General features: G+C 49.6%; 1 protein-coding gene across 1 annotated transcript in view; it reads left to right on the forward strand.

Moving 5' to 3' along the window:
- Window positions 1–427: 427 nt before the first annotated feature.
- The window catches only part of LRIG1 (leucine rich repeats and immunoglobulin like domains 1), a 91,874-nt gene continuing 79,121 nt past the window's right edge, over window positions 428–13,180 (forward strand). Inside the window, exon 1 of the mRNA XM_088171290.1 lies at window positions 428–512. The gene's annotated coding sequence lies outside the window, so the exon portion shown is untranslated. The remainder of the gene's footprint in view (window positions 513–13,180) is intronic.

Here is a 13,180-nt window from a genome sequence, read left to right on the forward strand (position 1 = left end):
GGATACATGTTGCGGTGTCGCCAACGTGGGTCCGCGGCGAGCGGCGCTCGGGCCGGGCGGCAGCGGCTCCGACCCCGCGGGAGCGCACCGGGACCGGCCGGCGCTCGCCAAGCCCGAGCCGTGCGGCGCGGAGCAGGAAGAAGAGCAGCAGCAGGAGGCGCTTCCTGCGGCGGGGACGCGGACTCGACCCGCCCGGCAGTGCCCGGTGGATGCTGGTGCCGTAGCGCCCCGCGGGGCCGGCGGCCGAGGCGATGCTGCGGGCGGCGGAGCGGCGCTGAGCGCCCGCGGCGTGAGCGCTGCTGCCGCCTCCTGCCGCCGCGGACGTTCCCCGGTGCCGGATACAAAATGGCGCTGCCGTCACGGGCGGCGGCGGCGCTGCTGCTGCTGGGGCTGCTGGGCTCGGCCGCCGCCGGCTGCCCCGCGGGCTGTGCCTGCGGCGGGGACACGCTGAGCTGCGGCGGGCTGGCACTGCCCGCCCTGCCCCGGGACCTGCCCCGCTGGCCGCGGCACGTGTGAGTACCGGGGGGGCTCCGCGGGCGGGATGGGCCGGGGGCGATGCGCGGGGTCCGGGCAGCCAAAGCATCGCTCTTTGGCTTGTTGTCAAAGACGGGGAAACTTTAAACAAAGATCCCCGCGCAACTCCGGGTTATTTATTTAAGCGAAGTGGCCGCTACCGCCTTGCGGGCGCTGGGCTGCGCGGTGCGGAGCTTGTCCCGTGATCCGGTGTCCCCTCGGGAGCCCACCCGGAGTGGGGATGGGGGGATGGAGGTGTCGGGTGTGGTGCTGGTCCCGGGTGGAAAGTTGTGGCTCGGGGCTCCCCGTATCTCGGTCCCGTGCGGAGCTGGCCTCCGGGTGTCCCGGAGGAAAGGGAGCTGGGAGCGGGGTCGGTCTCATAGCGATGGGATCCGCTGGAGGTAGCGGCCAGCTCGGGCTTCCGAATCCTTATTAGGGCATCGTCCATCCATCCATCTGTCCGTCCGTCCCGGGCCGCGCCCGGGTACCCGAATCCAGACCCCAGCTCCGCCGCCGCTCTTCTGGCTTTTAATGCTGCCAACTTTTTAGGCTGTGAAATTCGAGGGGCTCGAAAGGGAGTTGAGGGCTTCTGGGGAGTTTCGGTAAAATCCAGGTGTTTTCCAGTAAAGGCGGCGCGGCTGGCTGCGCTCCCGCAGTACTTGCGTGTGTAGCGAAGTTATTAAGCTGCGATGTATCGTATGTCCTGGGTGGCAGCTGAGCTTAGACCCCCGCACCTGGTGGTTGCTGCAGCACCGTGGGATGTTTTTTATCCCTTAGAAGGGTGTTTTAAAGCGCTCACATTCGTGTCCAAGCGCAGGACGGTGTCACTGTCCCATTTCCCGGGAAGTGCAGCGCGTCCGCTCCCGTTGTGTGACCGCTGCTCCGGGCTCGTAGAAGCTGAAATAAAACATCAGACGCTTGAAGCCCAGGAGATTCGTGTATTCAGTATTGAGTTCGAGTCATTTAACAGTCCAGGAGGACTTGAGAGTATGTGTGTGCACTCACAAACTTGTGAAAGTAAGTGCTCTGAACTATTAGTTAACTTCAGGAAATCAGTATCCAGAAAGGGAGAGGGAAACAGCGCTTCTGTTGCGGGGCCTTTCTGCTGTTTGAACAGATTCATAGAATGTCTAAAACCCCTGGTTGTAATAGAAACTCCTCAGCTCTGCCAGGAGAGAGGACGGTCACTGAAGTGTTGCTGGAGATCATCCAGCTCCTTATTAAGAAGAATTATTAGAGGTTTGTCGGGCTCTCCTGGTGGTATTCACCTTTAGCTGCAGAGATGCCTTGTTTTACGTGAAATTGTTTCATATCGAGAGGAACGTGTGGCCTCTGCATTAAAGCCCTGACTCATCCCATTCACCTGTTGCTCCGAAGGATCTTTCCCTCACCTTTCAGAAAAAGTTTTTAACAATTTCAGCATTCCCATGCACCTCTTAAAATAGAACAGTGTACCTTTGTTCGGGCAAGGAAGTGCGTTAATAACCCCGACAGAACAAATTTATTATTGAGTGTTTTTTTCCGGAGTGTTAATACCCAGGAGTGTCTTCTTCAAATGGAGCAGGTTTTGGAGTGTCTTGTGTTTGGTCCAAATTTTTTTGGTGAAGTAAGAGCACGTATAAATCTTCTGCTAATAGACCTGTGGGTTGTTGGTCTTTTAGACACTTAGAATACGGTTTGTAACTTTGTATGTTACAAACTAACAAGAGTTGGTTAAAACAATGGCTTTTGTATATGAAAAAGCAACATTAAGGCTTTTTTCTTCTACATAGCTAAGAGATTGTAGCTATTGCAAATACTTTTGTTTTTAGAGTAATACTGTTTGTTACTAAAAGTACTTAAAATTGCTTATTTCAGTTTAGGAGCACAGGGATAAAGCATGTTTTTCAAGCTTTGTGGGATAGCAAATTCATTTGTAAATGAATAAAGAAATGTTCATTTATTTGTGCGGACAGTTGATAACTCACTTCTTCAGCGGTTTAATGTTCTCTATAAAAACACCACGTGCCAGCGAAAAGTTACCTTTGTGCGAGTATCTGTTGCTTTTTGCATTTTTTAATTTTTTTTTTTTTTTTTAGCGTGCCCTTTTAAAGAAAAAGTAGGCAAATGTGAAGGTCTGCAGTGGTCCATGGCTGATGCGAGAGTGCAGCCCTAGGGGGGGTGCGGGTTCTCCAGCCATAAATTGGGTAGAGACAAGCGATTTTTGGAGCTGTGCATCCCTCATCTCGGTCCCTGCTGGGCAGGCTGTGTCCCGCCGGAGGTGTCTGCTCCCCGGGGTGATAAGCTTGGGCATGTTCGATCGCTAATAGGAGGCGAGATAAAATCCAGCTTCCATTGACTCTGGTGGCACTGCTTTAACTTCATTAAGGCGCTATTGAACAATCCCTCTTTAGCAGTTTATCTTTATTCCTAACGAGTGCCACAATGCTGAGGCAGTGCTTGGAGTCGGTTTTCAGTGTGTTGGAGATAAAGCTTTTGTTTGTCGGGTTGGAAATGCGGCTCGGCAGCCGGGGAGGGTTCTGGAACAAACTTAATCACGCCGCGTATTTTGTCAACAGGACTATCAGTACCGAGGAAAAGCACTGGAGCTTTTTGAAACCATTGTTATTTCTCTGCTGGCAGCAGAGCTCGGAGTTGTAATTTTTCTCCCAAGCTTTCAGAAGGAATAGCTGATACGCAGAGGGGCTGCAGTCTCTCACGTTTAATGTAGTATGGCATGGATAGTTTTTGATTGGCTTTTTTATTGTCTTGTTTTGTTTGTGGGTTTTTTGTTTTTTTTTTTGTTGTTAAAAGCAACAGGCAGCTCAGCACCGTGTATCAGTTATATAAGTGTTCTTGACTTGCTGCACAGGGCACGTTGCAACACTGCCATGATCCATCCCATCCAGCACCCAGCTGCAGCTGGGAAGGGTTCCTGGTCCAAGGGGAAAGCCAGCACAGTCAAACTCTGCTGGGCAGCTGATGTGCACAGAGCTCCTTTGCAGTGCCTCCCTTTGGAGCTGCTGGAGGTGCTTCGTGTCTTGTGGTGTTTAAGTCTGAAGTTTGTTTTTACAGTAGAGTGTTATGTATGGGATAAAGTTTAGGGCTAAGCTTAAGTACAGAATGCTTGGTGCCTCAAAAAAGCCAAAGCTCCAGTAGTGTTGATATGGCACATCCACTGTATCCTCTCTGCCTGTCTCTCCATGCATCTTGATGTTTGAGGAGTGACAGAAGAGGTATTTCCTTAAGGCATTGTGTATGACCGAGGGCTTTTTCCTTTCCTATTTAGTGATAAAGCAGCAATATTTTAGGTACAGCTTTTGGTGAGAAGATTTAAGGACCGTGAGGCTGTAATTGAATAGTTAGTTTATTGCTAGCATGGTCTGCAGGAAAGAAAGTTTTTATTTTACATAGAAGTATTGAGCACTTTGACCCAAATGGCTGGGGGATATTTTGGGGGATACTGACCATCCGTGCATGAGGATGCTTCTGGGTCAGGGTGTGTGTGCCAGGCATGCCTGGGAACAGGCAGCATCCTCGAGTACCCAGGAGAGCTGGGCTAAGAGCTGCTCTCTGGTTCCCAGGAAGGCTCTAGGGTTATATGGATAAGTTGCCCCGAGGCACCAGCTGTGTGCGTGTTGGCTCTTTGCACGGTGCTGCTGCTCTCTGGAGAGATCAGGGCAAAGTGTCTGAATGCTTTTTGAAGTCCTGTGGGTGCCTGTCAGTGGTTTCAGGGTCTGGAAGTGCATTTCAACTAGGAGTCAGGAGTAGTCTCTTTCTGTGCTCAAGTGTATACACACAAAGATTTTGTTCAATGAAACTTGTTTGTTTCACAAAACTACCTGTCCATTTCTTGCTGAACTAGGGTTTTCATGTGTCAGGTCCTGTTGCTTTGCTTTCACATGTTAGGATAGCTGCTTTGCTCGCTTGGTAAGGGGCTCTGCTGATGCTGGTTGCATGGAATTTTTTGGGAGAAGGGCATTACTTGCCCTCTGGAGTAAGTCTGCTCCTGCAGATGCTGGAAGAGGAGGTGGTGTGGGGGACTCTCCTGCTGGGAGTGCTGCTGGCAGTGCCTCTCCTGCATGTCCTGCTTCCAGGCCTGCTGAAATAATGGAACAAAGATTAAGTCATGGTCACCGTGGGCTCCTGGCCCCGTGCAGCTGTGGAGCTCAGTGTGTGCTGGCTGCCTGGGGGGGCTGCAGCTCTGGGAAGGATGGCTTGGGAGGGAGATGTGGCTTGGTGCAGGTGGCTGGTCCCTCTTCCTGGGGCAACAGTGGAAACCCAAAGGCACCCTGTGAAGCCAGCAGCTCCCTCCTGTGTGGTGCTCCGAAGAGGTTTTCCTGCTCAGGTGGGACAGCGCTGGGAGCCGGTGGTGCTTGTCCAAGAACTCCTGCGAGGCTTGCAGTGACACACGGATCTGGTGCTTCCTGCGGCACTGTCCTTGCTGGTGACCCTGCTCGGGACAGTCCCCATCCCCAGGGCTGCAGGATGGCTCTGCATCCTGCGGGATTGCAGTTCCTGCACTGGAGCTTGGCCCCGGTGGGTAACAGCAGAGCCCCTCCTTGCAAAGCCGTGCCTCTCCGGGCCTGCTGCTTAAGCACAAATAAATACATGTGCTTGCAAGTAAATCCACCCTTCCTGTGCGAACATGTGTCGGTGGATTCGCTGACCACCCTCAGCATGCCGCAGTATTTATTTATCAGCTCCTACAGGAGGGCAGCAGTTAACAGCGAGCCCTCTGCATCTGCTGTCTGAGCTCCTCATCTCCATCCCACACTGAGCCACAGCCGGGCAGAAATTGGCTCATCCGACTAGGATTAAAAGTAAATATGATACTGATAACAAAGGAAAAAATACCCCCACTTAAGAAGCCCTTCTGGCTCTCGCAGTAGCCCCTGCCTTCTAGTAAAAGGCTCTAGGACCCCCTCAGCCTCCTCTGCATATTCCCCTCTCCTTTTGAGAAACTTCACGGGCGTTTAATCACTTTGAGACTTTTCCTCTCTGCAGTGACTGCAATTTGAAACGCAGGGGTCCCATACAAAAGAAGCAAGTGCTCAATGGGCTGTGTTAATATTCAGTGCCATTTACAATGGGTGCAGTTTGAAAAGGGGAGAATGGATGGTCTGGGAGCCGGGGGAGGAGGAGCAGCAGAGGGAAAATTCCCAGGACAGGGAAACCAGCGTCTCAGTAGGCAGTCGGAAAAAACCAGAACACACTATCAAGTGTTCTCTAGAAAAATCAACTATTATGTGTTAGGTACAGTTTAATATTTTTTTCTTTGCTTGTGCAAAGTGCTCTACAGTTTTCTGGATTTAAGGTTTGGAGGTGGCTGAGCTTTGCTGGATTTCCTGCTTGGAATTTAAGGAGCAAATGTGAGGTTGATTGTCTTATCCCTTCACTCGTTAGCATCAAGAAGCTAAATGTGGTAAACTAATACGTTTGGGACCCCAGACACTTCAACAAAGCACTTCAGGTACTTAAATGCTTCCTCAAGCATGAGTGAGATTTCACTTCCCTGCTTAAGCTGCTGCTGGAGTCCTGTCTCTGATGGGGATTTAGGCAGATGTAGAAGTGCTTCGAAGTGTGGCTTTATTTGTTGTGAGCCTCACCTGGTGCAGGGAAGTCCGAGAGCACTGGAAGGATGGTCCCTGCTGCAAAGGCTCGAGGTGGTTTCATGTTGAGACAAATCCCTCAAGAACTGTCCCTGAAATGCCCTTCTGTGCTTGCACCTGGGCTCATGAATATACGAGCATCTCCCACCGATGTGCAGGGCAGCTGGAATTGCTGAGTGCCACCCTGGGCATGCCCAAGCAGTGCCTGCCTTTGGGTTCTGAGTGCTTTGATCCCTCCAAGAGGGATTCAGATTTTGTCTTGAAGTTTGAGTGGCTGCAAATTGGGATGATGGCTCTCACTGCTCGGTAGCCAGCTCTGCTCAGGACTTGTGTATTGGCCCTGATTTGTGTATTGGCCCTGACTGGTATGCTAGCCGCACCCAGAAACTCTCAATTAGGGCTGCAGGGCTTTTAATTGATCTCGTTGGCTGCCCTGCCAGACACCTTGGATTGAGTTAGCTCAGCTCATCAGCTTTTAACACAATCATTTTGTGCTGCTAACCTAATCACCCAGTGTGACTCCCTTGTCTTGCAGTGTGGTGCTGGATGGGGTCATGTGCATGGATGCAGCAGAGATAATTTAGATTAATGTTGCCTCGAAGAGCCATCTGTGGAAAATCCTGCCTTCAGGTTGATCAGCTCTGCAGGACCTGGGCTGGGCAGGAATTAGGACCTCATGCAGGGTGAGGGGGGTGATTTAATATAGAATTTAACTTGGGTGAATAACAATAAATAAATAAAGCACCTTGGTCTGGATTGTGGCTTCATGCAAACCTGGGCACCCCCTGACAGCTCTCACTTGCTGGTTTTTAGTGGCATGTGAAGAAAGAAGCAGAGTGTGAGGCTTCAGGGTGTGCAAGAAGAAACAAAGGGTTTCTTCCTGCACACCCTGGAAAAAAACCAGTTTCCTGGTATGTCCAGCTATTAAATGATGTACTATATATTTTTTTTTTCCTAGCATGCATAGAGGCCTAAGTCAAGGACCGGGGTGCCGTTGTGCTAATGCACCACATGAAATACCTCTTATTGTTGTAGCTGAGTCATCCATTAATAGTTAACCAAGTCCTGTACTGCAGCCCAAGTCCTGCAGCCCCAGCCTCCTCTGGCTTCAGAGCAGGACCACAACATATGTAATAGGTTACACTCCCTCATTATGTTTTCAGCACGTTGTCTCTCAGGCCACAACCATATAATTTTGGAGATGTCTAGAAGCAGGCCCTGCTATTTTGGGGACACCTCTCAAGACCTGATGACGTGTCACATCCAATTCCAGGAGCATGGTTCACTTCCACGTGGTTCCATTTTCAGTTTGATTAAGAATTGAAGGACAGGTCTCACTGCAGCCATCTGTGTGGCTTTTATTAACCATGCTGGACGTGCAGACACAATGGTTGGTTATTTGCACCTGTCATGGCAGTTTTGTAGCATCCCAGAGTGGCTTTGCTTGGAGGAGAAGCATAGGAGACTTAACAACTGAACAATTGGATATAGAGCTAAAGATTGTTAAGATGTTATACACGAGTTGCATTTGAAAACACATTATCTGCCTAAAGCTTTGTCCTGGAGATGCAAGTTTTATGTGCAAGAGACTGTAGGGTTTTTGTTTTGTTTTGGTTTTTTTCCCCTGGGTAGGAGGCAGGCTTTGGGTAGTGTTGATATTGCTGTTCATAATGTGCTAGTAACTTGTGTGAATTTTCCTTTAGTGTCTTTTTTGGACCTTCTGGGACAAGCTCATTTTTTGAAATTAGCAGAGGTGCAGTCCTAAGTGTAATTCTTGTAAATACTACTCAACTTTGCTTGGTTGCATATTGCAAAAGTTTCCCCTTTGAAGGTGCCTGCTTTTAGATTAATCCTTTCAGATTGAAGAATACATCCTTCTGAGTTCTATGGCAATTTGGCTGTGAAATCTTGATCTGAAATGTTTTTTCCTAGACCACCTCCTCCAACTTCTAGGTTTTTTCTCCCTATAGGAAGGCAGACAAACCCTCAGGTACAAGGAGGAAATGAGAAATTCAGAATGCCAAGTCTGGGCAGTGCTGCTTCCCACTTGCCCACACACAGGGACAGGATTCATCCTCACCACTTGCATGTTTCTCTGGTTGCCCAAAGCTTGTGATTTTGGGATGAGCACTTGCCAGGAGGGAACCCTGTTTTCTGTCCATACTCCTCTGCTCTGGAGAGTTTACTATCAACATTAGCTACTCACAAGCCTCTCTCCAAAATACTGACCTGTAAGTTCCAAACACACTTTGCCTAGCTGGTGTTCAGGCTGCTTTATAACTTCACTTACAGTGTGTTTTATTTAGCCTGCTGCATGCCAATATAAACACAAGTTTTCTATGTTATCTGTCATCTAAAAAATACTCCTAAGCAGTGCTGGCTGTCCAGCGGGGCAGGGTGTGCAGTGTGTGTGTGGCAGTGCTCAGCTGATCCCCAGTGCAGAGGGTGCTGGGCTTGGACTGGTGGGAGATATTCACTTGGAGGTGACAGATTTGGTGGACGTTGGTTTGTAGTCACATTTACAGATGCAGTGCTGCAGGTGTCCTGTGTGTGTTGGTGCTCCACTGTGGGTGATGCCCACGTAGGAGTGGGGTGGTGGGAGACTTTTTGTTGTAAGGGGGAGCTGCTGGTCTATGGGTTGTCCTGGATAATAAAACAGTGATTGTAGGAAATGGCCTGGCTGGAGGCCCTGTGAAAAATTGCCCCCTAAATGTGTTCCAGTTGTCCAAACACTGGTGTCTCTCCTCTCAGTGCTGTGAGCAGGGGGAGCCTGGAGCCTGTGCTGCTGCTTGGGGAGCAGCCCCAGGCACCCTTTGTTTGCTTTTTGCTGTTTCTCTGCTATCCACCCAGGTTTCAGAGCTGTGGAAAAGTGCCAGAAACAGACCTTTAGCATAGGGTTAAACTGTCTAGCAGTTTGGAGAGGGTGAGCTCTTCTGCAGCAGCTTAGTCCATGGGCAGGCAGCCTGAATTTGGCTGTTTGCCAGCACCAGGTGGTTGCTTTGAGATGGAGCCATGGGATTCCTTCCTCTCTCACGAGACTTTGCAGCCTCAGAGGGGTGAGAGAATGGAGGGATATGGCAGAGATGTGTCCATGGCCTGTGTCTGCAGTGACCTCTCTGCCATTTGCAAAGGGTGAGGTGTATATTGATCCTGGATGTTCTACTTCTGTCATACTCAGTTCATCCCTCACCCACCTGCCTGGTGATGGCAGAGGCATGGGCAGAGCTGCCAGGTGCTGTCACATAGGGCAGTTGGCTGCTGCTGGAGGTTTTGCTGCCTGTGGTCTGGCCTTGCTGGGAGCCAGGAGAGCATCCTGTGCTCTGTTTGTCCATGCAACTCACTGTGAACTTTTGTCCCTTTCTGAACTGCAGCACAGTCACATCCACACTTGTATTTCATTTGTTTTGGCAATATGGGGAGACTTCTCCTGTTTTAGGAGATTTAAACAAACCATGTGATGTTTTATTTTGAAAGGTGTCATAATAGTTTGTGCTTTTTCTTTGCTAAGTGTATTTTTGTGCTGTTCCTGTCTGTTGGTCTATAAACAACACTGTTCATTCTTTTTCCTCCTTAAACAAGTCATCTGAGTTAGAATTCCTGGCTTTTGAACACCTTTGTGTTCTTTTGGAGTAGTGCATGCATTTTGCATATGAATCGGTAAATAAAAAATAGTGTGGTTTTTTTAGACTTCTCTGAATTGGAAGAATTTGTGAGAGTTTTGCCATGTTTGTTTCACATTGTTGTATATCTCCTCTCCCACTTTATAACCTTTATTTGAGATGGTGACCACCCAAAAGCAGTTGAGGTTGATTAAAGGGTTTGAATGACTATTCGTAAGAGTGGATAAATAAATCTTTTCTGTTACAGTAGGTTAGAAAATGATATTAGAATGAGTACCTAGGCAGATTCTACCTTTGCTGTGTGAGTGGGCAAGGAGAAGTTTTCTGGTTTGGGAGGAGGTCTGCAGAGCTGAGGCTTCACCCCTGATCTCTAAGCACTTTTATCCAGAGTTGTCACTTGTTTTGCCTGCTGGACAAGGGGCTGGCAGCCTGTCCCTCCAGCCCACAGGGATGCTGTGGGACTCCTTCAGCTCCTGCAGTTTCAGTAAAAGCATCTGTTTATCTCTGTGAGGCTGAGTCCAGCTCCCCAGTGAAGTTGCTTGGCTTCTGACTCCTTGGTGAGCTGAAGCTCTTCCAGGAGCTCTGGTTTCATCCTTGCTGACCTTACCAGCAGAGACATGTACTGGTCTTTGAGTTAATCTCCTTGGACAGAAACTTGTACAGCTCTAACAGGATGTGTTTGGCTTACACTGTCTACTTAAAACAACAGTTGGATTTGCTCCTCCCTGGTGCAATAATCTCTCTGGGGCAGGTACTGCTGTTTACCCAGGTTTCCTGAGAAAGGAGGTTGTGCAATGTTCTGTGTCTGTTCTCTTCCCCCAGAGCTTTTGATGGCCAACTTCACTTTAAGGGGTGAACTCAAATTTGGAATGCCTGCCTCTCCCATAGGCAGCGGGCTGAGGAGAGTGGCTCTATCCCCACTGAGGGAAGGGAAGCAGTGTGAGATTATCCTGTATGAGAAATCAAAGAACCTCTGTGGGAGAGAGCAGTGCTGTTTACCATCCCTGCAGGAGAAGTGGATGAGAGAGTCCCAGCTGTGAGGCTGGTGAAGGAGGTGTTCAGAGTCTTGCTGGAATGGTGCTGTTATCTGATGTCCATAGCCAGGAGCAGAGGATTTGGTGCTGGGTTACATATTGCATTGTTCTGTGAACAGGGATCGATGCCATGGAGAAAGCACCCAAATCCTGAACTCTTTGGGACCAGCATGGTTTCCTTTGTGTCAAAAGTGATGTTACCAGTGTAGTGGAGGAGCAGCTCAGCCAAAGCAGCAAGCTCCTGTGACAGCCACAGCTAAAGATTGGTTTTGGTGACTTGCTGCTCCTCTCGAAGTGAATTTCCAGGAAGAAGGTGCCTTCACAACCTGCTGGGGCTGTCAGCTGTGGGTGACAAGGAATGGTCCTGGGTGTCTGCATCCCCCTGGCAGCACTGGGGCAGGGAAGGGACTGCTGCCTGGGGCTCCTTCCCTTGGCCACTGAAGGGCTCTGGGATTTACAGTTCCTGTGAGGAGAAGGCAGAGCCATGCAGCCGGGCAGCATCCTTGGGAGATGCCAAATCACAGCCCAGGCTGTTTACTACAGTTTTTCTCTCATGGCTCCTAGCACTTGTCTCAAGTGTTACCACTTTGTGGTCTGCTTCACTAGAGTATGAGCTGTCCTTTCAGCTGGCAGGGACACTGGGACTGTGCTGCATCCCTCTGTGTCTCCCAGGCTTATACTGCAACTCCCAGGCTCTCCTTTATTCCAGCTGCAAAGGGTTCTCCCAACACATTCCCTGCATGTCCCCGTGCTCAGTGATCATCCCTCTCACAGCCATGGTGTGTGATAAAGCACACTGTGTGCTCAGGCGGCCTGGGCTCTGTGTCCTGCTGTTTACTTTGTTTGCTTCTCTCTCCAGCTGGGAATATTCAGGCCAGCTCAAAGGCAGAGCTTGAAGCACCCTGTGTGCAAGTCAAAATGCCAGCATGGGGCTTTGCTGGGGAAAAGGCTGTGTACCATTAAGCCATTTAGGCCTTGTCATAGATGGCTTTTTTTCAAGTCAAAAACCCAAATCCACCCTTTTTGGGGGAGGATGAGGTGGCAGCTGAACACTTTTGAGCCTGGGTTAATTAATGTTGCTTTGTTTGTGAGATGCACGGTTAAAAGAAGAGTAATTCAGCACAGACTTACAGGTCTGTGCATTTGGAAACAAAATGGGGAAGTTTCCCTGTCCAACAAGTTCCAATTGCTTCCTCTATGGTTTCCTGAGTAATTCTGACTGCTGGTTATAAAACACTCTCTCTTGCTATTGCAGGGTGCATCATTGCCCAGATCTCCCTCTGGACTACCACCAACCTATCATCCCATCCCTGCAGGCTCCCTGGGCTGATGGCAGCTGGTGGCAGGGAAATTTCCAACCCTCTGGGAAATCAGTTTCCTGAACAGGGCTGTGTGATAGACAATAACAGCAACAGCCCTCATGAGAATGGGATTGGGAGTGAATTTAAAATGTGCACCGAGATAATTTGGGGAGGTTATGATCTGTATAACTGAAGAGCCTTTTGATGGTTTTCCTGCTTTTTAGGTTTGAAATGCAAAATTCCTCTTGGCTTGTTTGGGTGGCTTTGGAGCCACCTGACTGTGCCATATTTGGGAGAGCAGAGCTGGTCCTTGTCTTGGCATTCCCATGGTGTTGGGAAGGAGTTGCAGGATGCCTGTTTAGGTCTGGTCTATGGGGACAAGCCAGGCCCTCAGTTCCTGCCTCCTTCACCATCCTCTGTGGCCACTTCCACTGATGGCTTTCAAGCCAAGGTGAACCAACTGTGTGTAATATTTGGTGTTTTGGGGCAGCTGTGGCTCTTTGACCCATTCCCAGCCTGCCACCATGGTTATTTTCCACCCTTGCTCTGCATTTAGCCCAGTGCCACATCCCTGGTCTCTCTCAGTTGAAAGCATCCCTCCAGCCCTCAGTTCATGGGGACTGTGTTGGGAAGCAGGACACAAATAAATGCCAAGAATAAATACCAAAGCTGATGCAGGAGCTAAGCCTTGCTTTGGTGAGAATCAGCCTGAAAATGGCCCTGTAATTAAAGCAGTGAAGATCTGTCTCACCTGAGCTAAACCTATAAACACTAGGCTTTATGGATAAGCTAGAGGTCTCGTTTTCTCAGTTTCATGGAATGCAGTAGGTATTTCCAGAGGACAAGTCAAGCACTGTCCCAGAAGCCATGCAAGCAAAAAGACCAAGTGTGGCTTCTCCTTTGGAGCTTGTGGATGAAGGAGCATTGGCGTGTGGGTGGATCCTGTCTGGGAGAAGAGACTCTCTGCCCAGAGCTTTTTCACAGCATGATCATCTCTGTGAAGGCCAAGAAAACTTGGATCTGGAAGCCTGCTTTATTTATTCATTCCTAACTGCAGCCCTGCTTTGAGGGGAGCACATGGAGGCCATCAGCCGTGCTAGGCACGCAGGCTGTCCTGGCAC

The sequence above is a fragment of the Sturnus vulgaris genome, chromosome 11 (genome assembly GCF_052056855.1).
Source record: "Sturnus vulgaris isolate bStuVul1 chromosome 11, bStuVul1.hap1, whole genome shotgun sequence".
Taxonomy (NCBI): Eukaryota; Metazoa; Chordata; class Aves; order Passeriformes; family Sturnidae; genus Sturnus; species Sturnus vulgaris.